The 21,776-nt window shown below is 46.3% G+C and overlaps 45 non-coding genes and 5 pseudogenes across 45 annotated transcripts; all 50 read left to right on the forward strand.

Moving 5' to 3' along the window:
* Nucleotides 1-183: 183 nt before the first annotated feature.
* LOC144070224 (5S ribosomal RNA) lies at nt 184-302 on the forward strand. Its single transcript, XR_013299161.1, has one exon. It is a non-coding gene; the product is annotated as a 5S ribosomal RNA (ribosomal RNA).
* A 316-nt stretch (nt 303-618) lies between these two features.
* LOC144070235 (5S ribosomal RNA) lies at nt 619-737 on the forward strand. Its single transcript, XR_013299172.1, has one exon. It is a non-coding gene; the product is annotated as a 5S ribosomal RNA (ribosomal RNA).
* A 316-nt stretch (nt 738-1,053) lies between these two features.
* LOC144070247 (5S ribosomal RNA) lies at nt 1,054-1,172 on the forward strand. Its single transcript, XR_013299183.1, has one exon. It is a non-coding gene; the product is annotated as a 5S ribosomal RNA (ribosomal RNA).
* A 316-nt stretch (nt 1,173-1,488) lies between these two features.
* LOC144070134 (5S ribosomal RNA) lies at nt 1,489-1,607 on the forward strand. Its single transcript, XR_013299075.1, has one exon. It is a non-coding gene; the product is annotated as a 5S ribosomal RNA (ribosomal RNA).
* Nucleotides 1,608-1,923: 316 nt separating this feature from the next.
* LOC144069721 (5S ribosomal RNA) lies at nt 1,924-2,042 on the forward strand (annotated as a pseudogene).
* Nucleotides 2,043-2,358: 316 nt separating this feature from the next.
* Nucleotides 2,359-2,477, forward strand: LOC144070258 (5S ribosomal RNA). The gene has a single exon (XR_013299194.1). It is a non-coding gene; the product is annotated as a 5S ribosomal RNA (ribosomal RNA).
* Nucleotides 2,478-2,793: 316 nt separating this feature from the next.
* On the forward strand, nt 2,794-2,912 carry LOC144070270 (5S ribosomal RNA). Its single transcript, XR_013299205.1, has one exon. It is a non-coding gene; the product is annotated as a 5S ribosomal RNA (ribosomal RNA).
* A 316-nt stretch (nt 2,913-3,228) lies between these two features.
* On the forward strand, nt 3,229-3,347 carry LOC144070135 (5S ribosomal RNA). Its single transcript, XR_013299076.1, has one exon. It is a non-coding gene; the product is annotated as a 5S ribosomal RNA (ribosomal RNA).
* A 316-nt stretch (nt 3,348-3,663) lies between these two features.
* LOC144070100 (5S ribosomal RNA) lies at nt 3,664-3,782 on the forward strand. Its single transcript, XR_013299043.1, has one exon. It is a non-coding gene; the product is annotated as a 5S ribosomal RNA (ribosomal RNA).
* Nucleotides 3,783-4,098: 316 nt separating this feature from the next.
* On the forward strand, nt 4,099-4,217 carry LOC144069416 (5S ribosomal RNA). The gene has a single exon (XR_013298475.1). It is a non-coding gene; the product is annotated as a 5S ribosomal RNA (ribosomal RNA).
* Nucleotides 4,218-4,533: 316 nt separating this feature from the next.
* Nucleotides 4,534-4,652, forward strand: LOC144070102 (5S ribosomal RNA). The gene has a single exon (XR_013299045.1). It is a non-coding gene; the product is annotated as a 5S ribosomal RNA (ribosomal RNA).
* A 316-nt stretch (nt 4,653-4,968) lies between these two features.
* LOC144069992 (5S ribosomal RNA) lies at nt 4,969-5,087 on the forward strand. Its single transcript, XR_013298938.1, has one exon. It is a non-coding gene; the product is annotated as a 5S ribosomal RNA (ribosomal RNA).
* A 316-nt stretch (nt 5,088-5,403) lies between these two features.
* On the forward strand, nt 5,404-5,522 carry LOC144070007 (5S ribosomal RNA). Its single transcript, XR_013298954.1, has one exon. It is a non-coding gene; the product is annotated as a 5S ribosomal RNA (ribosomal RNA).
* A 316-nt stretch (nt 5,523-5,838) lies between these two features.
* Nucleotides 5,839-5,957, forward strand: LOC144070183 (5S ribosomal RNA). Its single transcript, XR_013299121.1, has one exon. It is a non-coding gene; the product is annotated as a 5S ribosomal RNA (ribosomal RNA).
* Nucleotides 5,958-6,273: 316 nt separating this feature from the next.
* LOC144069427 (5S ribosomal RNA) lies at nt 6,274-6,392 on the forward strand. Its single transcript, XR_013298487.1, has one exon. It is a non-coding gene; the product is annotated as a 5S ribosomal RNA (ribosomal RNA).
* Nucleotides 6,393-6,708: 316 nt separating this feature from the next.
* On the forward strand, nt 6,709-6,827 carry LOC144070136 (5S ribosomal RNA). The gene has a single exon (XR_013299077.1). It is a non-coding gene; the product is annotated as a 5S ribosomal RNA (ribosomal RNA).
* Nucleotides 6,828-7,143: 316 nt separating this feature from the next.
* Nucleotides 7,144-7,262, forward strand: LOC144069723 (5S ribosomal RNA; annotated as a pseudogene).
* A 316-nt stretch (nt 7,263-7,578) lies between these two features.
* Nucleotides 7,579-7,697, forward strand: LOC144069924 (5S ribosomal RNA). Its single transcript, XR_013298873.1, has one exon. It is a non-coding gene; the product is annotated as a 5S ribosomal RNA (ribosomal RNA).
* A 316-nt stretch (nt 7,698-8,013) lies between these two features.
* LOC144069438 (5S ribosomal RNA) lies at nt 8,014-8,132 on the forward strand. Its single transcript, XR_013298498.1, has one exon. It is a non-coding gene; the product is annotated as a 5S ribosomal RNA (ribosomal RNA).
* Nucleotides 8,133-8,448: 316 nt separating this feature from the next.
* Nucleotides 8,449-8,567, forward strand: LOC144069449 (5S ribosomal RNA). Its single transcript, XR_013298509.1, has one exon. It is a non-coding gene; the product is annotated as a 5S ribosomal RNA (ribosomal RNA).
* Nucleotides 8,568-8,883: 316 nt separating this feature from the next.
* LOC144069461 (5S ribosomal RNA) lies at nt 8,884-9,002 on the forward strand. Its single transcript, XR_013298520.1, has one exon. It is a non-coding gene; the product is annotated as a 5S ribosomal RNA (ribosomal RNA).
* A 316-nt stretch (nt 9,003-9,318) lies between these two features.
* LOC144070137 (5S ribosomal RNA) lies at nt 9,319-9,437 on the forward strand. Its single transcript, XR_013299078.1, has one exon. It is a non-coding gene; the product is annotated as a 5S ribosomal RNA (ribosomal RNA).
* Nucleotides 9,438-9,753: 316 nt separating this feature from the next.
* Nucleotides 9,754-9,872, forward strand: LOC144070103 (5S ribosomal RNA). Its single transcript, XR_013299046.1, has one exon. It is a non-coding gene; the product is annotated as a 5S ribosomal RNA (ribosomal RNA).
* Nucleotides 9,873-10,188: 316 nt separating this feature from the next.
* LOC144069473 (5S ribosomal RNA) lies at nt 10,189-10,307 on the forward strand. Its single transcript, XR_013298532.1, has one exon. It is a non-coding gene; the product is annotated as a 5S ribosomal RNA (ribosomal RNA).
* A 316-nt stretch (nt 10,308-10,623) lies between these two features.
* LOC144069500 (5S ribosomal RNA) lies at nt 10,624-10,742 on the forward strand. Its single transcript, XR_013298559.1, has one exon. It is a non-coding gene; the product is annotated as a 5S ribosomal RNA (ribosomal RNA).
* A 279-nt stretch (nt 10,743-11,021) lies between these two features.
* Nucleotides 11,022-11,140, forward strand: LOC144070120 (5S ribosomal RNA). Its single transcript, XR_013299062.1, has one exon. It is a non-coding gene; the product is annotated as a 5S ribosomal RNA (ribosomal RNA).
* A 316-nt stretch (nt 11,141-11,456) lies between these two features.
* On the forward strand, nt 11,457-11,575 carry LOC144069541 (5S ribosomal RNA). Its single transcript, XR_013298597.1, has one exon. It is a non-coding gene; the product is annotated as a 5S ribosomal RNA (ribosomal RNA).
* A 316-nt stretch (nt 11,576-11,891) lies between these two features.
* LOC144069542 (5S ribosomal RNA) lies at nt 11,892-12,010 on the forward strand. Its single transcript, XR_013298598.1, has one exon. It is a non-coding gene; the product is annotated as a 5S ribosomal RNA (ribosomal RNA).
* A 316-nt stretch (nt 12,011-12,326) lies between these two features.
* LOC144069504 (5S ribosomal RNA) lies at nt 12,327-12,445 on the forward strand. Its single transcript, XR_013298563.1, has one exon. It is a non-coding gene; the product is annotated as a 5S ribosomal RNA (ribosomal RNA).
* A 316-nt stretch (nt 12,446-12,761) lies between these two features.
* On the forward strand, nt 12,762-12,880 carry LOC144069484 (5S ribosomal RNA). Its single transcript, XR_013298544.1, has one exon. It is a non-coding gene; the product is annotated as a 5S ribosomal RNA (ribosomal RNA).
* Nucleotides 12,881-13,196: 316 nt separating this feature from the next.
* Nucleotides 13,197-13,315, forward strand: LOC144070191 (5S ribosomal RNA). The gene has a single exon (XR_013299128.1). It is a non-coding gene; the product is annotated as a 5S ribosomal RNA (ribosomal RNA).
* Nucleotides 13,316-13,631: 316 nt separating this feature from the next.
* Nucleotides 13,632-13,750, forward strand: LOC144069524 (5S ribosomal RNA). The gene has a single exon (XR_013298582.1). It is a non-coding gene; the product is annotated as a 5S ribosomal RNA (ribosomal RNA).
* Nucleotides 13,751-14,066: 316 nt separating this feature from the next.
* On the forward strand, nt 14,067-14,185 carry LOC144069969 (5S ribosomal RNA). The gene has a single exon (XR_013298916.1). It is a non-coding gene; the product is annotated as a 5S ribosomal RNA (ribosomal RNA).
* A 308-nt stretch (nt 14,186-14,493) lies between these two features.
* LOC144069761 (5S ribosomal RNA) lies at nt 14,494-14,612 on the forward strand (annotated as a pseudogene).
* A 316-nt stretch (nt 14,613-14,928) lies between these two features.
* LOC144069495 (5S ribosomal RNA) lies at nt 14,929-15,047 on the forward strand. Its single transcript, XR_013298555.1, has one exon. It is a non-coding gene; the product is annotated as a 5S ribosomal RNA (ribosomal RNA).
* Nucleotides 15,048-15,364: 317 nt separating this feature from the next.
* Nucleotides 15,365-15,483, forward strand: LOC144070099 (5S ribosomal RNA). The gene has a single exon (XR_013299042.1). It is a non-coding gene; the product is annotated as a 5S ribosomal RNA (ribosomal RNA).
* A 316-nt stretch (nt 15,484-15,799) lies between these two features.
* Nucleotides 15,800-15,918, forward strand: LOC144069642 (5S ribosomal RNA). The gene has a single exon (XR_013298691.1). It is a non-coding gene; the product is annotated as a 5S ribosomal RNA (ribosomal RNA).
* Nucleotides 15,919-16,234: 316 nt separating this feature from the next.
* Nucleotides 16,235-16,353, forward strand: LOC144069670 (5S ribosomal RNA). The gene has a single exon (XR_013298719.1). It is a non-coding gene; the product is annotated as a 5S ribosomal RNA (ribosomal RNA).
* Nucleotides 16,354-16,669: 316 nt separating this feature from the next.
* On the forward strand, nt 16,670-16,788 carry LOC144070223 (5S ribosomal RNA). The gene has a single exon (XR_013299160.1). It is a non-coding gene; the product is annotated as a 5S ribosomal RNA (ribosomal RNA).
* Nucleotides 16,789-17,104: 316 nt separating this feature from the next.
* LOC144070242 (5S ribosomal RNA) lies at nt 17,105-17,223 on the forward strand. The gene has a single exon (XR_013299179.1). It is a non-coding gene; the product is annotated as a 5S ribosomal RNA (ribosomal RNA).
* A 316-nt stretch (nt 17,224-17,539) lies between these two features.
* LOC144069578 (5S ribosomal RNA) lies at nt 17,540-17,658 on the forward strand. The gene has a single exon (XR_013298632.1). It is a non-coding gene; the product is annotated as a 5S ribosomal RNA (ribosomal RNA).
* Nucleotides 17,659-17,974: 316 nt separating this feature from the next.
* LOC144069890 (5S ribosomal RNA) lies at nt 17,975-18,093 on the forward strand. The gene has a single exon (XR_013298841.1). It is a non-coding gene; the product is annotated as a 5S ribosomal RNA (ribosomal RNA).
* Nucleotides 18,094-18,409: 316 nt separating this feature from the next.
* Nucleotides 18,410-18,528, forward strand: LOC144069597 (5S ribosomal RNA). The gene has a single exon (XR_013298646.1). It is a non-coding gene; the product is annotated as a 5S ribosomal RNA (ribosomal RNA).
* A 316-nt stretch (nt 18,529-18,844) lies between these two features.
* Nucleotides 18,845-18,963, forward strand: LOC144069629 (5S ribosomal RNA). Its single transcript, XR_013298678.1, has one exon. It is a non-coding gene; the product is annotated as a 5S ribosomal RNA (ribosomal RNA).
* A 316-nt stretch (nt 18,964-19,279) lies between these two features.
* LOC144069507 (5S ribosomal RNA) lies at nt 19,280-19,398 on the forward strand. The gene has a single exon (XR_013298566.1). It is a non-coding gene; the product is annotated as a 5S ribosomal RNA (ribosomal RNA).
* Nucleotides 19,399-19,714: 316 nt separating this feature from the next.
* Nucleotides 19,715-19,833, forward strand: LOC144069602 (5S ribosomal RNA). Its single transcript, XR_013298652.1, has one exon. It is a non-coding gene; the product is annotated as a 5S ribosomal RNA (ribosomal RNA).
* Nucleotides 19,834-20,149: 316 nt separating this feature from the next.
* LOC144069519 (5S ribosomal RNA) lies at nt 20,150-20,268 on the forward strand. Its single transcript, XR_013298577.1, has one exon. It is a non-coding gene; the product is annotated as a 5S ribosomal RNA (ribosomal RNA).
* A 316-nt stretch (nt 20,269-20,584) lies between these two features.
* Nucleotides 20,585-20,703, forward strand: LOC144069976 (5S ribosomal RNA). The gene has a single exon (XR_013298923.1). It is a non-coding gene; the product is annotated as a 5S ribosomal RNA (ribosomal RNA).
* A 316-nt stretch (nt 20,704-21,019) lies between these two features.
* Nucleotides 21,020-21,138, forward strand: LOC144069703 (5S ribosomal RNA; annotated as a pseudogene).
* Nucleotides 21,139-21,454: 316 nt separating this feature from the next.
* On the forward strand, nt 21,455-21,573 carry LOC144069779 (5S ribosomal RNA; annotated as a pseudogene).
* Nucleotides 21,574-21,776: the final 203 nt, after the last annotated feature.

Genomic DNA, 21,776 nt, shown 5'->3' on the forward strand with positions numbered 1-21,776 from the left:
TAGTTGTAGAAGTAATAAAGCAAAAGAAGAGCAAGCGGCAACAAAGTCGACTCCTTTAACGAAGGGTTCTCCAAAGAGGACCCCTCACCCTCCACACCCGATCCAAATATCCAAATACACGATCCACATTCAAGACTATGGACCGTTCGGATTTCCAAAGGGGATTTGTTCAGCGACAATGTTGCTCACGGCCATACTACCCTGAAAACGCCCGATCTCGTCTGATCTCGGAAGCTAAGCAGGGTTGGGCCTGGTTAGTACCTGGATGGGAGACCGCTTGGGAATACCAGGTGCTGTAAGCATCTTGTCAAAACCATTTTCGACATTTGATGGATGTTCATCTCCTTTTGACCTCCTAAATCATGAAAGACTTCCCTCCTCTGCACATCTCACAACATTTTATTGAAGCTCTCCTTCTGATAATCTTCATTCCCGTAGTTGTAGAAGTAATAAAGCAAAAGAAGAGCAAGCGGCAACAAAGTCGACTCCTTTAACGAAGGGTTCTCCAAAGAGGACCCCTCACCCTCCACACCCGATCCAAATATCCAAATACACGATCCACATGCAAGACTATGGACCGTTCGGATTTCCAAAGGGGATTTGTTCAGCGAAAATGTTGCTCACGGCCATACTACCCTGAAAACGCCCGATCTCGTCTGATCTCGGAAGCTAAGCAGGGTTGGGCCTGGTTAGTACCTGGATGGGAGACCGCTTGGGAATACCAGGTGCTGTAAGCATCTTGTCATAACCATTTTCAAAATTTCATGGATGTTCATCTCCTTTTGACCTCCTAAATCATGAAAGACTTCCCTCCTCTGCACATCTCACAACATTTTATTGAAGCTCTCCTTCTGATAATCTTCATTCCCGTAGTTGTAGAAGTAATAAAGCAAAAGAAGAGCAAGCGGCAACAAAGTCGACTCCTTTAACAAAGGGTTCTCCAAAGAGGACCCCTCACCTTCCACACCCGATCCAAATATCCAAATACACGATCCACATGCAAGACTATGGACCGTTCGGATTTCCAAAGGGGATTTGTTCAGCAACAATGTTGCTCACGGCCATACTACCCTGAAAACGCCCGATCTCGTCTGATCTCGGAAGCTAAGCAGGGTTGGGCCTGGTTAGTACCTGGATGGGAGACCGCTTGGGAATACCAGGTGCTGTAAGCATCTTGTCAAAACCATTTTCGACATTTCATGGATGTTCATCTCCTTTTGACCTCCTAAATCATGAAAGACTTCCCTCCTCTGCACATCTCACAACATTTTATTGAAGCTCTCCTTCTGATAATCTTCATTCCCGTAGTTGTAGAAGTAATAAAGCAAAAGAAGAGCAAGCGGCAACAAAGTCGACTCCTTTAACGAAGGGTTCTCCAAAGAGGACCCCTCACCCTCCAGACCCGATCCAAATATCCAAATACACGGTCCACATGCAAGACTATGGACCGTTCGGATTTCCAAAGGGGATTTGTTCAGCGACAATGTTGCTCACGGCCATACTACCCTGAAAACGCCCGATCTCGTCTGATCTCGGAAGCTAAGCAGGTTTGGGCCTGGTTAGTACCTGGATGGGAGACCGCTTGGGAATACCAGGTGCTGTAAGCATCTTGTCAAAACCATTTTCGACATTTCATGGATGTTCATCTCCTTTTGACCTCCTAAATCATGAAAGACTTCCCTCCTCTGCACATCTCACAACATTTTATTGAAGCTCTCCTTCTGATAATCTTCATTCCCGTAGTTGTAGAAGTAATAAAGCAAAAGAAGAGCAAGCGGCAACAAAGTCGACTCCTTTAACGAAGGGTTCTCCAAAGAGGACCCCTCACCCTCCACACCCGATCCAAATATCAAAATACACGATCCACATGCAAGACTATGGACCGTTCGGATTTCCAAAGGGGATTTGTTCAGCGACAATGTTGCTCACGGCCATACTACCCTGAAAACGCCCGATCTCGTCTGCTCCCGGGAGCTAAGCAGGGTTGGGCCTGCTTAGTACCTGGATGGGAGACCGCTTGGGAATACCAGGTGCTGTAAGCATCTTGTCAAAACCATTTTCGACATTTCATGGATGTTCATCTCCTTTTGACCTCCTAAATCATGAAAGACTTCCCTCCTCTGCACATCTCACAACATTTTATTGAAGCTCTCCTTCTGATAATCTTCATTCCCGTGGTTGTAGAAGTAATAAAGCAAAAGAAGAGCAAGCGGCAACAAAGTCGACTCCTTTAACGAAGGGTTCTCCAAAGAGGACCCCTCACCCTCCACACCCGATCCAAATATCCAAATACACGATCCACATGCAAGACTATGGACCGTTCGGATTTCCAAAGGGGATGTGTTCAGCGAAAATGTTGCTCACGGCCATACTACCCTGAAAACGCCCGATCTCGTCTGATCTCGGAAGCTAAGCAGGGTTGGGCCTGGTTAGTACCTGGATGGGAGACCGCTTGGGAATACCAGGTGCTGTAAGCATCTTGTCATAACCATTTTCGACATTTCATGGATGTTCATCTCCTTTTGACCTCCTAAATCATGAAAGACTTCCCTCCTCTGCACATCTCACAACATTTTATTGAAGCTCTCCTTCTGATAATCTTCATTCCCGTAGTTGTAGAAGTAATAAAGCAAAAGAAGAGCATGCGGCAACAAAGTCGACTCCTTTAACGAAGGGTTCTCCAAAGAGGACCCCTCACCCTCCACACCCGATCCAAATATCCAAATACACGATCCACAAGCAAGACTATGGACCGTTCGGATTTCCAAAGGGGATTTGTTCAGCGGCATTGTTGCTCACGGCCATACTACCCTGAAAACGCCCGATCTCGTCTGATCTCGGAAGCTAAGCAGGGTTGGGCCTGGTTAGTACCTGGATGGGAGACCGCTTGGGAATACCAGGTGCTGTAAGCATCTTGTCAAAACCATTTTCGACATTTCATGGATGTTCATCTCCTTTTGACCTCCTAAATCATGAAAGACTTCCCTCCTCTGCACATCTCACAACATTTTATTGAAGCTATCCTTCTGATAATCTTCATTCCCGTAGTTGTAGAAGTAATAAAGCAAAAGAGGAGCAAGCGGCAACAAAGTCGACTCCTTTAACGAAGGGTTCTCCAAAGAGGACCCCTCACCCTCCACACCCGATCCAAATATCCAAATACAAGATCCACATGCAAGACTATGGACCGTTCGGATTTCCAAAGGGGATTTGTTCAGCGACAATGTTGCTCACGGCCATACTACCCTGAAAACGCCCGATCTCGTCTGATCTCGGAAGCTAAGCAGGTTTGGGCCTGGTTAGTACCTGGATGGGAGACCGCTTGGGAATACCAGGTGCTGTAAGCATCTTGTCAAAACCATTTTCCACATTTCATGGATGTTCATCTCCTTTTGACCTCCTAAATCATGAAAGACTTCCCTCCTCTGCACATCTCACAACATTTTATTGAAGCTCTCCTTCTGATAATCTTCATTCCCGTAGTTGTAGAAGTAATAAAGCAAAAGAAGAGCAAGCGGCAACAAAGTCGACTCCTTTAACGAAGGGTTCTCCAAAGAGGACCCCTCACCCTCCACACCCGATCCAAATATCCAAATACACGATCCACATGCAAGACTATGGACCGTTCGGATTTCCAAAGGGGATTTGTTCAGCGGCAATGTTGCTCACGGCCATACTACCCTGAAAACGCCCGATCTCGTCTGATCTCGGAAGCTAAGAAGGGTTGGGCCTGGTTAGTACCTGGATGGGAGACCGCTTGGGAATACCAGGTGCTGTAAGCATCTTGTCAAAACCATTTTCGACATTTTATGGATGTTCATCTCCTTTTGACCTCCTAAATCATGAAAGACTTCCCTCCTCTGCACATCTCACAACATTTTATTGAAGCTCTCCTTCTGATAATCTTCATTCCCGTAGTTGTAGAAGTAATAAAGCAAAAGAAGAGCAAGCGGCAACAAAGTCGACTCCTTTAACGAAGGGTTCTCCAAAGAGGACCCCTCACCCTCCACACCCGATCCAAATATCCAAATACACGATCCACATGCAAGACTATGGACCGTTCGGATTTCCAAAGGGGATTTGTTCAGCGACAATGTTGCTCACGGCCATACTACCCTGAAAACGCCCGATCTCGTCTGATCTCGGAAGCTAAGCAGGGTTGGGCCTGGTTAGTACCTGGATGGGAGACCGCTTGGGAATACCAGGTGCTGTAAGCATCTTGTCAAAACCATTTTCGACATTTCATGGATGTTCATCTCCTTTTGACCTCCTAAATCATGAAAGACTTCCCTCCTCTGCACATCTCACAACATTTTATTGAAGCTCTCCTTCTGATAATCTTCATTCCCGTAGTTGTAGAAGTAATAAAGCAAAAGAGGAGCAAGCGGCAACAAAGTTGACTCCTTTAACGAAGGGTTCTCCAAAGAGGACCCCTCACCCTCCACACCCGATCCAAATATCCAAATACACGATCCACATGCAAGACTATGGACCGTTCGGATTTCCAAAGGGGATTTGTTCAGCGGCAATGTTGCTCACGGCCATACTACCCTGAAAACGCCCGATCTCGTCTGATCTCGGAAGCTAAGAAGGGTTGGGCCTGGTTAGTACCTGGATGGGAGACCGCTTGGGAATACCAGGTGCTGTAAGCATCTTGTCAAAACCATTTTCGACATTTTATGGATGTTCATCTCCTTTTGACCTCCTAAATCATGAAAGACTTCCGTCCTCTGCACATCTCACAACATTTTATTGAAGCTCTCCTTCTGATAATCTTCATTCCCGTAGTTGTAGAAGTAATAAAGCAAAAGAAGAGCAAGCGGCAACAAAGTCGACTCCTTTAACGAAGGGTTCTCCAAAGAGGACCCCTCACCCTCCACACCCGATCCAAATATCCAAATACACGATCCACATGCAAGACTATGGACCGTTCGGATTTCCAAAGGGGATTTGTTCAGCGACAATGTTGCTCACGGCCATACTACCCTGAAAACGCCTGATCTCGTCTGATCTCGGAAGCTAAGCAGGGTTGGGCCTGGTTAGTACCTGGATGGGAGACCGCTTGGGAATACCAGGTGCTGTAAGCATCTTGTCAAAACCATTTTCGACATTTCATGGATGTTCATCTCCTTTTGACCTCCTAAATCATGAAAGACTTCCCTCCTCTGCACATCTCACAACATTTTATTGAAGCTCTCCTTCTGATAATCTTCATTCCCGTAGTTGTAGAAGTAATAAAGAAAAAGAGGAGCAAGCGGCAACAAAGTTGACTCCTTTAACGAAGGGTTCTCCAAAGAGGACCCCTCACCCTCCACACCCGATCCAAATATCCAAATACACGATCCACATGCAAGACTATGGACCGTTCGGATTTCCAAAGGGGATTTGTTCAGCGGCAATGTTGCTCACGGCCATACTACCCTGAAAACGCCCGATCTCGTCTGATCTCGGAAGCTAAGCAGGGTTGGGCCTGGTTAGTACCTGGATGGGAGACCGCTTTGGAATACCAGGTGCTGTAAGCATCTTGTCAAAACCATTTTCGACATTTCATGGATGTTCATCTCCTTTTGACCTCCTAAATCATGAAAGACTTCCCTCCTCTGCACATCTCACAACATTTTATTGAAGCTCTCCTTCTGATAATCTTCATTCCCGTAGTTGTAGAAGTAATAAAGCAAAAGAAGAGCAAGCGGCAACAAAGTCGACTCCTTTAACGAAGGGTTCTCCAAAGAGGACCCCTCACCCTCCACACCCGATCCAAATATCCAAATACACGATCCACATGCAAGACTATGGACCGTTCGGATTTCCAAAGGGGATTTGTTCAGCGGCAATGTTGCTCACGGCCATACTACCCTGAAAACGCCCGATCTCGTCTGATCTCGGAAGCTAAGGAGGGTTGGGCCTGGTTAGTACCTGGATGGGAGACCGCTTGGGAATACCAGGTGCTGTAAGCATCTTGTCATAACCATTTTCGACATTTCATGGATGTTCATCTCCTTTTGACCTCCTAAATCATGAAAGACTTCCCTCCTCTGCACATCTCACAACATTTTATTGAAGCTCTCCTTCTGATAATCTTCATTCCCGTAGTTGTAGAAGTAATAAAGCAAAAGAAGAGCAAGCGGCAACAAAGTCGACTCCTTTAACAAAGGGTTCTCCAAAGATGACCCCTCACCTTCCACACCCGATCCAAATATCCAAATACACGATCCACATGCAAGACTATGGACCGTTCGGATTTCCAAAGGGGATTTGTTCAGCGACAATGTTGCTCACGGCCATACTACCCTGAAAACGCCCGATCTCGTCTGATCTCGGAAGCTAAGCAGGGTTGGGCCTGGTTAGTACCTGGATGGGAGACCGCTTGGGAATACCAGGTGCTGTAAGCATCTTGTCAAAACCATTTTCGACATTTCATGGATGTTCATCTCCTTTTGACCTCCTAAATCATGAAAGACTTCCCTCCTCTGCACATCTCACAACATTTTATTGAAGCTCTCCTTCTGATAATCTTCATTCCCGTAGTTGTAGAAGTAATAAAGCAAAAGAAGAGCAAGCGGCAACAAAGTCGACTCCTTTAACGAAGGGTTCTCCAAAGAGGACCCCTCACCCTCCACACCCGATCCAAATATCCAAATACACGATCCACATGCAAGACTATGGACCGTTCGGATTTCCAAAGGGGATTTGTTCAGCAACAATGTTGCTCACGGCCATACTACCCTGAAAACGCCCGATCTCGTCTGATCTCGGAAGCTAAGCAGGTTTGGGCCTGGTTAGTACCTGGATGGGAGACCGCTTGGGAATACCAGGTGCTGTAAGCATCTTGTCAAAACCATTTTCGACATTTCATGGATGTTCATCTCCTTTTGACCTCCTAAATCATGAAAGACTTCCCTCCTCTGCACATCTCACAACATTTTATTGAAGCTCTCCTTCTGATAATCTTCATTCCCGTAGTTGTAGAAGTAATAAAGCAAAAGAAGAGCAAGCGGCAACAAAGTCGACTCCTTTAACGAAGGGTTCTCCAAAGAGGACCCCTCACCCTCCACACCCGATCCAAATATCCAAATACACGATCCACATGCAAGACTATGGACCGTTCGGATTTCCAAAGGGGATTTGTTCAGCGACAATGTTGCTCACGGCCATACTACCCTGAAAACGCCCGATCTCGTCTGCTCCCGGGAGCTAAGCAGGGTTGGGCCTGCTTAGTACCTGGATGGGAGACCGCTTGGGAATACCAGGTGCTGTAAGCATCTTGTCAAAACCATTTTCGACATTTCATGGATGTTCATCTCCTTTTGACCTCCTAAATCATGAAAGACTTCCCTCCTCTGCACATCTCACAACATTTTATTGAAGCTCTCCTTCTGATAATCTTCATTCCCGTGGTTGTAGAAGTAATAAAGCAAAAGAAGAGCAAGCGGCAACAAAGTCGACTCCTTTAACGAAGGGTTCTCCAAAGAGGACCCCTCACCCTCCACACCCGATCCAAATATCCAAATACACGATCCACATGCAAGACTATGGACCGTTCGGATTTCCAAAGGGGATTTGTTCAGCGAAAATGTTGCTCACGGTCATACTACCCTGAAAACGCCCGATCTCGTCTGATCTCGGAAGCTAAGCAGGGTTGGGCCTGGTTAGTACCTGGATGGGAGACCGCTTGGGAATACCAGGTGCTGTAAGCATCTTGTCATAACCATTTTCGACATTTCATGGATGTTCATCTCCTTTTGACCTCCTAAATCATGAAAGACTTCCCTCCTCTGCACATCTCACAACATTTTATTGAAGCTCTCCTTCTGATAATCTTCATTCCCGTAGTTGTAGAAGTAATAAAGCAAAAGAGGAGCAAGCGGCAACAAAGTCGACTCCTTTAACGAAGGGTTCTCCAAAGAGGACCCCTCACCCTCCACACCCGATCCAAATATCCAAATACACGATCCACATGCAAGACTATGGACCGTTCGGATTTCCAAAGGGGATTTGTTCAGCGGCATTGTTGCTCACGGCCATACTACCCTGAAAACGCCCGATCTCGTCTGATCTCGGAAGCTAAGCAGGGTTGGGCCTGGTTAGTACCTGGATGGGAGACCGCTTGGGAATACCAGGTGCTGTAAGCATCTTGTCAAAACCATTTTCGACATTTCATGGATGTTCATCTCCTTTTGACCTCCTAAATCATGAAAGACTTCCCTCCTCTGCACATCTCACAACATTTTATTGAAGCTCTCCTTCTGATAATCTTCATTCCCGTAGTTGTAGAAGTAATAAAGCAAAAGAAGAGCAAGCGGCAACAAAGTCGACTCCTTTAACGAAGGGTTCTCCAAAGAGGACCCCTCACCCTCCACACCCGATCCAAATATCCAAATACACGATCCACATGCAAGACTATGGACCGTTCGGATTTCCAAAGGGGATTTGTTCAGCGAAAATGTTGCTCACGGCCATACTACCCTGAAAACGCCCGATCTCGTCTGATCTCGGAAGCTAAGCAGGGTTGGGCCTGGTTAGTACCTGGATGGGAGACCGCTTGGGAATACCAGGTGCTGTAAGCATCTTGTCATAACCATTTTCGACATTTCATGGATGTTCATCTCCTTTTGACCTCCTAAATCATGAAAGACTTCCCTCCTCTGCACATCTCACAACATTTTATTGAAGCTCTCCTTCTGATAATCTTCATTCCCGTAGTTGTAGAAGTAATAAAGCAAAAGAGGAGCAAGCGGCAACAAAGTCGACTCCTTTAACGAAGGGTTCTCCAAAGAGGACCCCTCACCCTCCACACCCGATCCAAATATCCAAATACACGATCCACATGCAAGACTATGGACCGTTCGGATTTCCAAAGGGGATTTGTTCAGCGGCATTGTTGCTCACGGCCATACTACCCTGAAAACGCCCGATCTCGTCTGATCTCGGAAGCTAAGCAGGGTTGGGCCTGGTTAGTACCTGGATGGGAGACCGCTTGGGAATACCAGGTGCTGTAAGCATCTTGTCAAAACCATTTTCGACATTTCATGGATGTTCATCTCCTTTTGACCTCCTAAATCATGAAAGACTTCCCTCCTCTGCACATCTCACAACATTTTATTGAAGCTCTCCTTCTGATAATCTTCATTCCCGTAGTTGTAGAAGTAATAAAGCAAAAGAAGAGCAAGCGGCAACAAAGTCGACTCCTTTAACGAAGGGTTCTCCAAAGAGGACCCCTCACCCTCCACACCCGATCCAAATATCCAAATACACGATCCACATGCAAGACTATGGACCGTTCGGATTTCCAAAGGGGATTTGTTCAGCAACAATGTTGCTCACGGCCATACTACCCTGAAAACGCCCGATCTCGTCTGATCTCGGAAGCTAAGCAGGTTTGGGCCTGGTTAGTACCTGGATGGGAGACCGCTTGGGAATACCAGGTGCTGTAAGCATCTTGTCAAAACCATTTTCGACATTTCATGGATGTTCATCTCCTTTTGACCTCCTAAATCATGAAAGACTTCCCTCCTCTGCACATCTCACAACATTTTATTGAAGCTCTCCTTCTGATAATCTTCATTCCCGTAGTTGTAGAAGTAATAAAGCAAAAGAAGAGCAAGCGGCAACAAAGTCGACTCCTTTAACGAAGGGTTCTCCAAAGAGGACCCCTCACCCTCCACACCCGATCCAAATATCCAAATACACGATCCACATGCAAGACTATGGACCGTTCGGATTTCCAAAGGGGATTTGTTCAGCGGCAATGTTGCTCACGGCCATACTACCCTGAAAACGCCCGATCTCGTCTGATCTCGGAAGCTAAGAAGGGTTGGGCCTGGTTAGTACCTGGATGGGAGACCGCTTGGGAATACCAGGTGCTGTAAGCATCTTGTCAAAACCATTTTCGACATTTTATGGATGTTCATCTCCTTTTGACCTCCTAAATCATGAAAGACTTCCCTCCTCTGCACATCTCACAACATTTTATTGAAGCTCTCCTTCTGATAATCTTCATTCCCGTAGTTGTAGAAGTAATAAAGCAAAAGAAGAGCAAGCGGCAACAAAGTCGACTCCTTTAACGAAGGGTTCTCCAAAGAGGACCCCTCACCCTCCACACCCGATCCAAATATCCAAATACACGATCCACATGCAAGACTATGGACCGTTCGGATTTCCAAAGGGGATTTGTTCAGCGACAATGTTGCTCACGGCCATACTACCCTGAAAACGCCCGATCTCGTCTGATCTCGGAAGCTAAGCAGGGTTGGGCCTGGTTAGTACCTGGATGGGAGACCGCTTGGGAATACCAGGTGCTGTAAGCATCTTGTCAAAACCATTTTCGACATTTCATGGATGTTCATCTCCTTTTGACCTCCTAAATCATGAAAGACTTCCCTCCTCTGCACATCTCACAACATTTTATTGAAGCTCTCCTTCTGATAATCTTCATTCCCGTAGTTGTAGAAGTAATAAAGCAAAAGAGGAGCAAGCGGCAACAAAGTTGACTCCTTTAACGAAGGGTTCTCCAAAGAGGACCCCTCACCCTCCACACCCGATCCAAATATCCAAATACACGATCCACATGCAAGACTATGGACCGTTCGGATTTCCAAAGGGGATTTGTTCAGCGGCAATGTTGCTCACGGCCATACTACCCTGAAAACGCCCGATCTCGTCTGATCTCGGAAGCTAAGAAGGGTTTGGCCTGGTTAGTACCTGGATGGGAGACCGATTGGGAATACCAGGTGCTGTAAGCATCTTGTCAAAACCATTTTCGACATTTTATGGATGTTCATCTCCTTTTGACCTCCTAAATCATGAAAGACTTCCCTCCTCTGCACATCTCATTCCCGTAGTTGTAGAAGTAATAAAGCAAAAGAAGAGCAAGCGGCAACAAAGTCGACTCCTTTAACGAAGGGTTCTCCAAAGAGGACCCCTCACCCTCCACACCCGATCCAAATATCCAAATACACGATCCACATGCAAGACTATGGACCGTTCGGATTTCCAAAGGGGATTTGTTCAGCGACAATGTTGCTCACGGCCATACTACCCTGAAAACGCCCGATCTCGTCTGATCTCGGAAGCTAAGCAGGGTTTGACCTGGTTAGTACCTGGATGGGAGACCGCTTGGGAATACCAGGTGCTGTAAGCATCTTGTCAAAACCATTTTCGACATTTCATGGATGTTCATCTCCTTTTGACCTCCTAAATCATGAAAGACTTCCCTCCTCTGCACATCTCACAACATTTTATTGAAGCTCTCCTTCTGATAATCTTCATTCCCGTAGTTGTAGAAGTAATAAAGCAAAAGAGGAGCAAGCGGCAACAAAGTTGACTCCTTTAACGAAGGGTTCTCCAAAGAGGACCCCTCACCCTCCACACCCGATCCAAATATCCAAATACACGATCCACATGCAAGACTATGGACCGTTCGGATTTCCAAAGGGGATTTGTTCAGCGACAATGCTGCTCACGGCCATACTACCCCGAAAACGTCCGATCTCGTCTGATCTCGGAAGCTAAGCAGGGTTGGGCCTGGTTAGTACCTGGATGGGAGACCGCTTTGGAATACCAGGTGCTGTAAGCATCTTGTCAAAACCATTTTCGACATTTCATGGATGTTCATCTCCTTTTGACCTCCTAAATCATGAAAGACTTCCCTCCTCTGCACATCTCACAACATTTTATTGAAGCTCTCCTTCTGATAATCTTCATTCCCGTAGTTGTAGAAGTAATAAAGCAAAAGAGGAGCAAGCGGCAACAAAGTTGACTCCTTTAACGAAGGGTTCTCCAAAGAGGACCCCTCACCCTCCACACCCGATCCAAATATCCAAATACACGATCCACATGCAAGACTATGGACCGTTCGGATTTCCAAAGGGGATTTGTTCAGCGACAATGCTGCTCACGGCCATACTACCCCGAAAACGTCCGATCTCGTCTGATCTCGGAAGCTAAGCAGGGTTGGGCCTGGTTAGTACCTGGATGGGAGACCGCTTTGGAATACCAGGTGCTGTAAGCATCTTGTCAAAACCATTTTCGACATTTCATGGATGTTCATCTCCTTTTGACCTCCTAAATCATGAAAGACTTCCCTCCTCTGCACATCTCACAACATTTTATTGAAGCTCTCCTTCTGATAATCTTCATTCCCGTAGTTGTAGAAGTAATAAAGCAAAAGAAGAGCAAGCGGCAACAAAGTCGACTCCTTTAACGAAGGGTTCTCCAAAGAGGACCCCTCACCCTCCACACCCGATCCAAATATCCAAATACACGATCCACATGCAAAACTATGGACCGTTCGGATTTCCAAAGGGGATTTGTTCAGCGACAATGTTGCTCACGGCCATACTACCCTGAAAACGCCCAATCTCGCCTGATCTCGGAAGCTAAGCAGGGTTGGGCCTGGTTAGTACCTGGATGGGAGACCGCTTGGGAATACCAGGTGCTGTAAGCATCTTGTCAAAACCATTTTGGACATTTCATGGATGTTCATCTCCTTTTGACCTCCTAAATCATGAAAGACTTCCCTCCTCTGCACATCTCACAACATTTTATTGAAGCTCTCCTTCTGATAATCTTCATTCCCGTAGTTGTAGAAGTAATAAAGCAAAAGAAGAGCAAGCGGCAACAAAGTCGACTCCTTTAACGAAGGGTTCTCCAAAGAGGACCCCTCACCCTCCACACCCGATCCAAATATCCAAATACACGATCCACATGCAATACTATGGACCGTTCGGATTTCCAAAGGGGATTTGTTCAGCGACAATGTTGCTCACGGCCATACTACCCTGAAAACGCCCGATCTCGTCTGATCTCGGAAGCTAAGCAGGGTTGGGCCTGGTTAGTACCTGGATGGGAGACCGCTTGGGAATACCAGGTGCTGTAAGCATCTTGTCAAAACCATTTTCGACATTTCATGGATGTTCATCTCCTTTTGACCTCCTAAATCATGAAAGACTTCCCTCCTCTGCACATCTCACAACATTTTATTGAAGCTCTCCTTCTGATAATCTTCATTCCCGTAGTTGTAGAAGTAATAAAGCAAAAGAAGAGCAAGCGGCAACAAAGTCGACTCCTTTAACGAAGGGTTCTCCAAAGAGGACCCCTCACCCTCCACACCCGATCCAAATATCCAAATACACGATCCACATGCAAGACTATGGACCGTTCGGATTTCCAAAGGGGATTTGTTCAGCGACAATGATGCTCACGGCCATACTACCCTGAAAACGCCCAATCTCGTCTGATCTCGGAAGCTAAGCAGGGTTGGGCCTGGTTAGTACCTGGATGGGAGACCGCTTGGGAATACCAGGTGCTGTAAGCATCTTGTCAAAACCATTTTCGACATTTCATGGATGTTCATCTCCTTTTGACCTCCTAAATCATGAAAGACTTCCCTCCTCTGCACATCTCACAACATTTTATTGAAGATCTCCTTCTGATAATCTTCATTCCCGTAGTTGTAGAAGTAATAAAGCAAAAGAAGAGCAAGCGGCAACAAAGTCGACTCCTTTAACGAAGGATTCTCCAAAGAGGACCCCTCACCCTCCACACCCGATCCAAATATCCAAATACACGATCCACATGCAAGACGATGGACCGTTCGGATTTCCAATGGGGATTTGTTCAGCGACAATGTTGCTCACGGCCATACTACCCTGAAAACGCCCGATCTCGTCTGATCTCGGAAGCTAAGCAGGGTTGGGCCTGGTTAGTTCCTGGATGGGAGACCGCTTGGGAATACCAGGTGCTGGAAGCATCTTGTCAAAACCGTTTTCGACATTTCATGGATGTTCATCTCCTTTTGACCTCCTAAATCATGAAAGACTTCCCTCCTCTGCACATCTCACAACATTTTATTGAAGCTCTCCTTCTGATAATCTTCATTCCCGTAGTTGTAGAAGTAATAAAGCAAAAGAAGAGCAAGAGGCAACAAAGTCGACTCCTTTAACGAAGGGTTCTCCAAAGAGGACCCCTCACCCTCCACACCCGATCCAAATATCCAAATACACGATCCACATGCAAGACTATGGACCGTTCGGATTTCCAAAGGGGATTTGTTCAGCGACAATGTTGCTCACGGCCATACTACCCTGAAAACGCCCGATCTCGTCTGATCTCGGAAGCGAAGCAGGGTTGGGCCTGGTTAGTACCTGGATGGGAGACCGCTTGGGAATACCAGGTGCTGTAAGCATCTTGTCAAAACCATTTTCGACATTTCATGGATGTTCATCTCCTTTTGACCTCCTAAATCATGAAAGACTTCCCTCCTCTGCACATCTCACAACATTTTATTGAAGCTCTCCTTCTGATAATCTTCATTCCCGTAGTTGTAGAAGTAATAAAGCAAAAGAAGAGCAAGCGGCAACAAAGTCGACTCCTTTAACGAAAGGTTCTCCAAAGAGGACCCCTCACCCTCCACACCCGATCCAAATACACGATCCACATGCAAGACTATGGACCGTTCGGATTTCCAAAGGGGATTTGTTCAGTGACAATGTTGCTCACGGCCATACTACCCTGAAAACGCCCGATCTCGGCGTATCTCGGAAGCTATGCAGGGTTGGGCCTGGTTAGTACCTGGATGGGAGACCGCTTGGGAATACCAGGTGCTGTAAGCATCTTGTCAAAACCATTTTCGACATTTCATGGATGTTCATCTCCTTTTGACCTCCTAAATCATGAAAGACTTCCCTCCTCTGCACATCTCACAACATTTTATTGAAGCTCTCCTTCTGATAATCTTCATTCCCGTAGTTGTAGAAGTAATAAAGCAAAAGAAGAGCAAGCGGCAACAAAGTCGACTCCTTTAACGAAGGGTTCTCCAAAGAGGACCCCTCACCCTCCACACCCGATCCAAATATCCAAATACACGATCCACATGCAAGACTATGGACCGTTCGGATTTCCAAAGGGGATTTGTTCAGCGACAATGTTGCTCACGGCCATACTACCCTGAAAACGCCCGATCTCGTCTGATCTCGGAAGCTAAGCAGGGTTGGGCCTGGTTAGTACCTGGATGGGAGACCGCTTGGGAATACCAGGTGCTGTAAGCATCTTGTCAAAACCATTTTCGACATTTCATGGATGTTCATCTCCTTTTGACCTCCTAAATCATGAAAGACTTCCCTCCTCTGCACATCTCACAACATTGTATTGAAGCTCTCCTTCTGAAAATCTTCATTCCCGTAGTTGTAGAAGTAATAAAGCAAAAGAAGAGCAAGCGGCAACAAAGTCGACTCCTTTAACGAAGGGTTCTCCAAAGAGGACCCCTCACCCTCCACACCCGATCCAAATATCCAAATACACGATCCACATGCAAGACTATGGAACCGTTCGGATTTCCAAAGGGGATTTGTTCAGCGACAATGTTGCTCACGGCCATACTACCCTGAAAACGCCCGATCTCGTCTGATCTCGGAAGCTAAGCAGAGTTGGGCCTGGATAGTACCTGGATGGGAGACCGCTTGGGAATACCAGGTGCTGTAAGCATCTTGTCAGAACCATTTTCGACATTTCATGGATGTTCATCTCCTTTTGACCTCCTAAATCATGAAAGACTTCCCTCCTCTGCACATCTCACAACATTTTATTGAAGCTCTCCTTCTGATAATCTTCATTCCCGTAGTTGTAGAAGTAATAAAGCAAAAGAAGAGCAAGTGGCAACAAAGTCGACTCCTTTAACGAAGGGTTCTCCAAAGAGGACCACTCTCCCTCCACACCGGATCCAAATATCCAAATACACGATCCACATGCAAGACTATGGACCGTTCGGATTTCCAAAGGGGATTTGTTCAGCGACAATGTTGCTCACGGCCATACTACCCTGAAAACGCCCGATCTCGTCTCATCTCGGAAGCTAAGCAAGGTTGGGCCTGGTTAGTACCTGGATGGGAGACCGCTTGGGAATACCAGGTGCTGTAAGCATCTTGTCAAAACCATTTTCGACATTTCATGGATGTTCATCTCCTTTTGACCTCCTTAATCATGAAAGACTTCCCTCCTCTGCACATCTCACAACATTTTATTGAAGCTCTCCTTCTGATAATCTTCATTCCCGTAGTTGTAGAAGTAATAAAGCAAAAGAAGAGCAAGCGGCAACAAAGTCGACTCCTTTAACGAAGGGTTCTCCAAAGAGGACCCCTCACCCTCCACACCCTATCCAAATATCCAAATACACGATCCACATGCAAGACTATGGACCGTTCGGGTTTCCATAGGGGATTTGTTCAGCGACTATGTTGCTCACGGCCATACTACCCAGAAAAAGCCCGTTCTCGTCTGATCTCGGAAGCTAAGCAGGGTTGGGCCTGGTTAGTACCTGGATGGGAGACCGCTTGGGAATACCAGGTGCTGTAAGCATCTTGTCAAAACCATTTTCGACATTTCATGGATGTTCATCTCCTTTTGACCTCCTAAATCATGAAAGACTTCCCTCCTCTGCACATCTCACAACATTTTATTGAAGCTCTCCTTTGAATAATCTTCATTCCCGTAGTTGTAGAAGTAATAAAGCAAAAGAAGAGCAAGCGGCAACAAAGTCGACTCCTTTAACGAAGGGTTCTCCAAAGAGGACCCCTCACCCTCCACACCCGATCCAAATATCCAAATACATGATCCACATGCAAGACTATGGACTGTTCGGATTTCCAAAGGGGATTTGTTCAGCGACAATGTTGCTCACGGCCATACTACCCTGAAAACGCCCGATCTCGTCTGATCTCGGAAGCTAAGCAGGGTTGGGCCTGGTTAGTACCTGGATGGGAGACTGCTTGGGAATAACAGGTGCTGTAAGCATCTTGTCAAAACCATTTTCGACATTTCATGGATGTTCATCTCCTTTTGACCTCCTAAATCATGAAAGACTTCCCTCCTCTGCACATCTCACAACATTTTATTGAAGCTCTCCTTCTGAAAATCTTCATTCCCGTAGTTGTAGAAGTAATAAAGCAAAAGAAGAGCAAGCGGCAACAAAGTCGACTCCTTTAACGAAGGGTTCTCCAAAGAGGACCCCTCACCCTCCACACCCGATCCAAATATCCAAATACACGATCCACATGCAAGACTATGGACCGTTCGGATTTCATAAGGGGATTTGTTCAGCGACAATGTTGCTCACGGCCATACTACCCTGAAAACGCCCGATCTCGTCTGATCTCGGAAGCTAAGCAGGGTTGGGCCTGGTTAGTACCTGGATGGGAGACTGCTTGAGAATACCAGGTGCTGTAAGCATCTTGTCAAAACCATTTTCAACATTTCATGGATGTTCATCTCCTTTTGACCTCCTAAATCATGAAAGACTTCCCTCCTCTGCACATCTCACAACATTTTATTGAAGCTCTCCTTCTGATAATCTTCATTCCCGTAGTTGTAGAAGTAATAAAGCAAAAGAAGAGCAAGCGGCAACAAAGTCGACTCCTTTAACGAAGGGTTCTCCAAAGAGGACCACTCACCCTCCACACCGGATCCAAATATCCAAATACACGATCCACATGCAAGACTATGGACCGTTCGGATTTCCAAAGGGGATTTGTTCAGCGACAATGTTGCTCACGGCCATACTACCCTGAAAACCCCCGATCTCGTCTGATCTCGGAAGCTAAGCAGGGTTGGGCCCTGTTAGTACCTGGATGGGAGACTGCTTGGGAATACCAGGTGCTGTAAGCATCTTGTCAAAACCATTTTCGACATTTCATGGATGTTCATCTCCTTTTGACCTCCTAAATCATGAAAGACTTCCCTCCTCGGCACATCTCACAACATTTTATTGAAGCTCTCCTTCTGAAAATCTTCATTCCCGTAGTTGTAGAAGTAATCAAGCAAAAGAAGAGCAAGCGGCAACAAAGTCGACTCCTTTAACGAAGGGTTCTCCAAAGAGGACCCCTCACCCTCCACACCCGATCCAAATATCCAAATACACGATCCACATGCAAGACTATGGACCGTTCGGATTTCCAAAGGGGATTTGTTCAGCGACAATGTTGCTCACGGCCATACTACCCTGAAAACGCCCGATCTCGTCTGATCTCGGAAGCTAAGCAGGGTTGGGCCTGGATAGTACCTGGATGGGAGACCGCTTGGGAATACCAGGTGCTGTAAGCATCTTGTCAAAACCATTTTCGACATTTCATGGATGTTCATCTCCTTTTGACCTCCTAAATCATGAAAGACTTCTCTCCTCTGCACATCTCACAACATTTTATTGAAGCTCTCCTTCTGATAATCTTCATTCCCGTAGTTGTAGAAGTAATAAAGCAAAAGAAGAGCAAGCGGCAACAAAGTCGACTCCTTTAACGAAGGGTTCTCCAAAGAGGACCACTCTCCCTCCACACCGGATCCAAATATCCAAATACACGATCCACATGCAAGACTATGGACCGTTCGGATTTCCAAAGGGGATTTGTTCAGCGACAATGTTGCTCGCGGCCATACTACCCTGAAAACGCCCGATCTCGTCTCATCTCGGAAGCTAAGCAGGGTTGGGCCTGGTTAGTACCTGGATGGGAGACCGCTTGGGAATACCAGGTGCTGTAAGCGTCTTGTCAAAACCATTTTCGACATTTCATGGATGTTCATCTCCTTTTGACCTCCTAAATCATGAAAGACTTCCCGCCTCTGCACATCTCACAACATTTTATTGAAGCTCTCCTTCTGATAATCTTCATTCCCGTAGTTGTAGAAGTAATAAAGCAAAAGAAGAGCAGGCGGCAACAAAGTCGACTCCTTTAACGAAGGGTTCTCCAAAGAGGACCCCTCACCCTCCACACCCGATCCAAATATCCAAATACACGATCCACATGCAAGACTATGGACCGTTCGGATTTCCAAAGGGGATTTGTTCAGCGACAATGTTGCTCACGGCCATACTACCCTGAAAACGCCCGATCTCGTCTCATCTCGGAAGCTAAGCAGGGTTGGGTCTGGTTAGTACCTGGATGGGAGACCGCTTGGGAATACCAGGTGCTGTAAGCATCTTGTCAAAACCATTTTCGACATTTCATGGATGTTCATCTCCTTTTGACCTCCTAAATCATGAAAGACTTCCCTCCTCTGCACATCTCACAACATTTTATTGAAGCTCTCCTTCTGATAATCTTCATTCCCGTAGTTGTAGAAGTAAAAAAGCAAAAGAAGAGCAAGCGGCAACAAAGTCGACTCCTTTAACGAAGGGTTCTCCAAAGAGGACCCCTCACCCTCCACACCCGATCCAAATATCCAAATACACGATCCACATGCAAGACTATGGAACGTTCGGATTTCCAAAGGGGATTTGTTCAGCGACAATGTTGCTCACGGCCATACTACCCTGAAAACGCCCGATCTCGTCTGATCTCGGAAGCTAAGCAGGGTTGGGCCTGGTTAGTACCTGGATGGGAGACCGCTTGGGAATACCAGGTGCTGTAAGCATCTTGTCAAAACCATTTTCGACATTTCATGGATGTTCATCTCCTTTTGACCTCCTAAATCATGAAAGACTTCCCTCCTCTGCACATCTCACAACATTTTATTGAAGCTCTCCTTCTGATAATCTTCATTCCCGTAGTTGTAGAAGTAATAAAGCAAAAGAAGAGCAAGCGGCAACAAAGTCGACTCCTTTAACGAAGGGTTCTCCAAAGAGGACCCCTCACCCTCCACACCCGATCCAAATATCCAAATACACGATCCACATGCAAGACTATGGACCGTTCGAATTTCCAAAGGGGATTTGTTCAGCGACAATGTTGCTCATGGCCATACTACCCAGAAAACGCCCGCTCTCGTCTGATCTCGGAAGCTAAGCAGGGTTGGGCCTGGTTAGTACCTGGATGGGAGACCGCTTGGGAATACCAGGTGCTGTAAGCATCTTGTCAAAACCATTTTCGACATTTCATGGATGTTCATCTCCTTTTGACCTCCTAAATCATGAAAGACTTCCCTCCTCTGCACATCTCACAACATTTTATTGAAGCTCTCCTTCTGATAATCTTCATTCCCGTAGTTGTAGAAGTAATAAAGCAAAAGAAGAGCAAGCGGCAACAAAGTCGACTCCTTTAACGAAGGGTTCTCCAAAGAGGACCCCTCACCCTCCACACCCGATCCAAATATCCAAATACACGATCCACATGCAAGACTATGGACCGTTCGGATTTCCAAAGGGGATTTGTTCAGCGACAATGTTGCTCACGGCCATACTACCCTGAAAACGCCCGATCTCGTCTGATCTCGGAAGCTAAGCAGGGTTGGGCCTGGTTAGTACCTGGATGGGAGACCGCTTGGGAATACCAGGTGCTGTAAGCATCTTGTCAAAACCATTTTCGACATTTCATGGATGTTCATCTCCTTTTGACCTCCTAAATCATGAAAGACTTCCCTCCTCTGCACATCTCACAACATTTTATTGAAGCTCTCCTTCTGATAATCTTCATTCCCGTAGTTGTAGAAGTAATAAAGCAAAAGAATAGCAAGCGGCAACAAAGTCGACTCCTTTAACGAAGGGTTCTCCAAAGAGGACCCCTCACCCTCCACACCCGATCCAAATATCCTAATACACGATCCACATGCAAGACTATGGACCGTTCGGATTTCCAAAGGGGATTTGTTCAGCGACAATGTTGCTCACGGCCATACTACCCTGAAAACGCCCGATCTCGTCTGATCTCGGAAGCCAAGCAGGGTTGGGCCTGGTTAGTACCTGGATGGGAGACCGCTTGGGAATACCAGGTGCTGTAAGCATCTTGTCAAAACCATTTTCGACATTTCATGGATGTTCATCTCCTTTTGACCTCCTAAATCATGAAAGACTTCCCTCCTCTGCACACCTCACAACATTTTATTGAAGCTCTCCTTCTGATAATCTTCATTCCCGTAGTTGTAGAAGTAATAAAGCAAAAGAAGAGCAAGCGGCAACAAAGTCGACTCCTTTAACGAAGGGTTCTCCAAAGAGGACCCCTCACCCTCCACACCCGATCCAAATATACAAATACACGATCCACATGCAAGACTATGGACCGTTCGGATTTCCAAAGGGGATTTGTTCAGCGACACTGTTGCTCACGGCCATACTACCCTGAAAACGACCGATCTCGTCTGATCTTGGAAGCTAAGCAGGGTTGGGCCTGGTTAGTACATGGGTGGGAGACTGCTTGGGAATACCAGGTGCTGTAAGCATCTTGTCAAAACCATTTTCGACATTTCATGGATGTTCATCTCCTTTTGACCTCCTAAATCATGAAAGACTTCCCTCCTCTGCACATCTCACAACATTTTATTGAAGCTCTCCTTCTGATAATCTTCATTCCCGTAGTTGTAGAAGTAATGAAGCAAAAGACGAGCAAGCGGCAACAAAGTCGACTCCTTTAACGAAGGGTTCTCCAAAGAGGACCCCTCACCCTCCACACCCGATCCAAATATCCAAATACACGATCCACATGCAAGACTATGGACCGTTCGGATTTCCAAAGGGGATTCGTTCAGCGACAATGTTGCTCACGGCCATACTACCCAGAAAACGCCCGCTCTCGACTGATCTCGGAAGCTAAGCAGGGTTGGGCCTGGTTAGTGCCTGGATGGGAGACTGCTTGGGAATAACAGGTGCTGTAAGCATCTTGTCAAAACCATTTTCGACATTTCATGGATGTTCATCTCCTTTTGACCTCCTAAATCATGAAAGACTTCCCTCCTCTGCACATCTCACAACATTTTATTGAAGCTCTCCTTCTGAAAATCTTCATTCCCGTAGTTGTAGAAGTAATAAAGCAAAAGAAGAGCAAGCGGCAACAAAGTCGACTCCTTTAACGAAGGGTTCT

Source organism: Stigmatopora argus, chromosome 24 (genome assembly GCF_051989625.1).
Source record: "Stigmatopora argus isolate UIUO_Sarg chromosome 24, RoL_Sarg_1.0, whole genome shotgun sequence".
Classification (NCBI taxonomy): domain Eukaryota; kingdom Metazoa; phylum Chordata; class Actinopteri; order Syngnathiformes; family Syngnathidae; genus Stigmatopora; species Stigmatopora argus.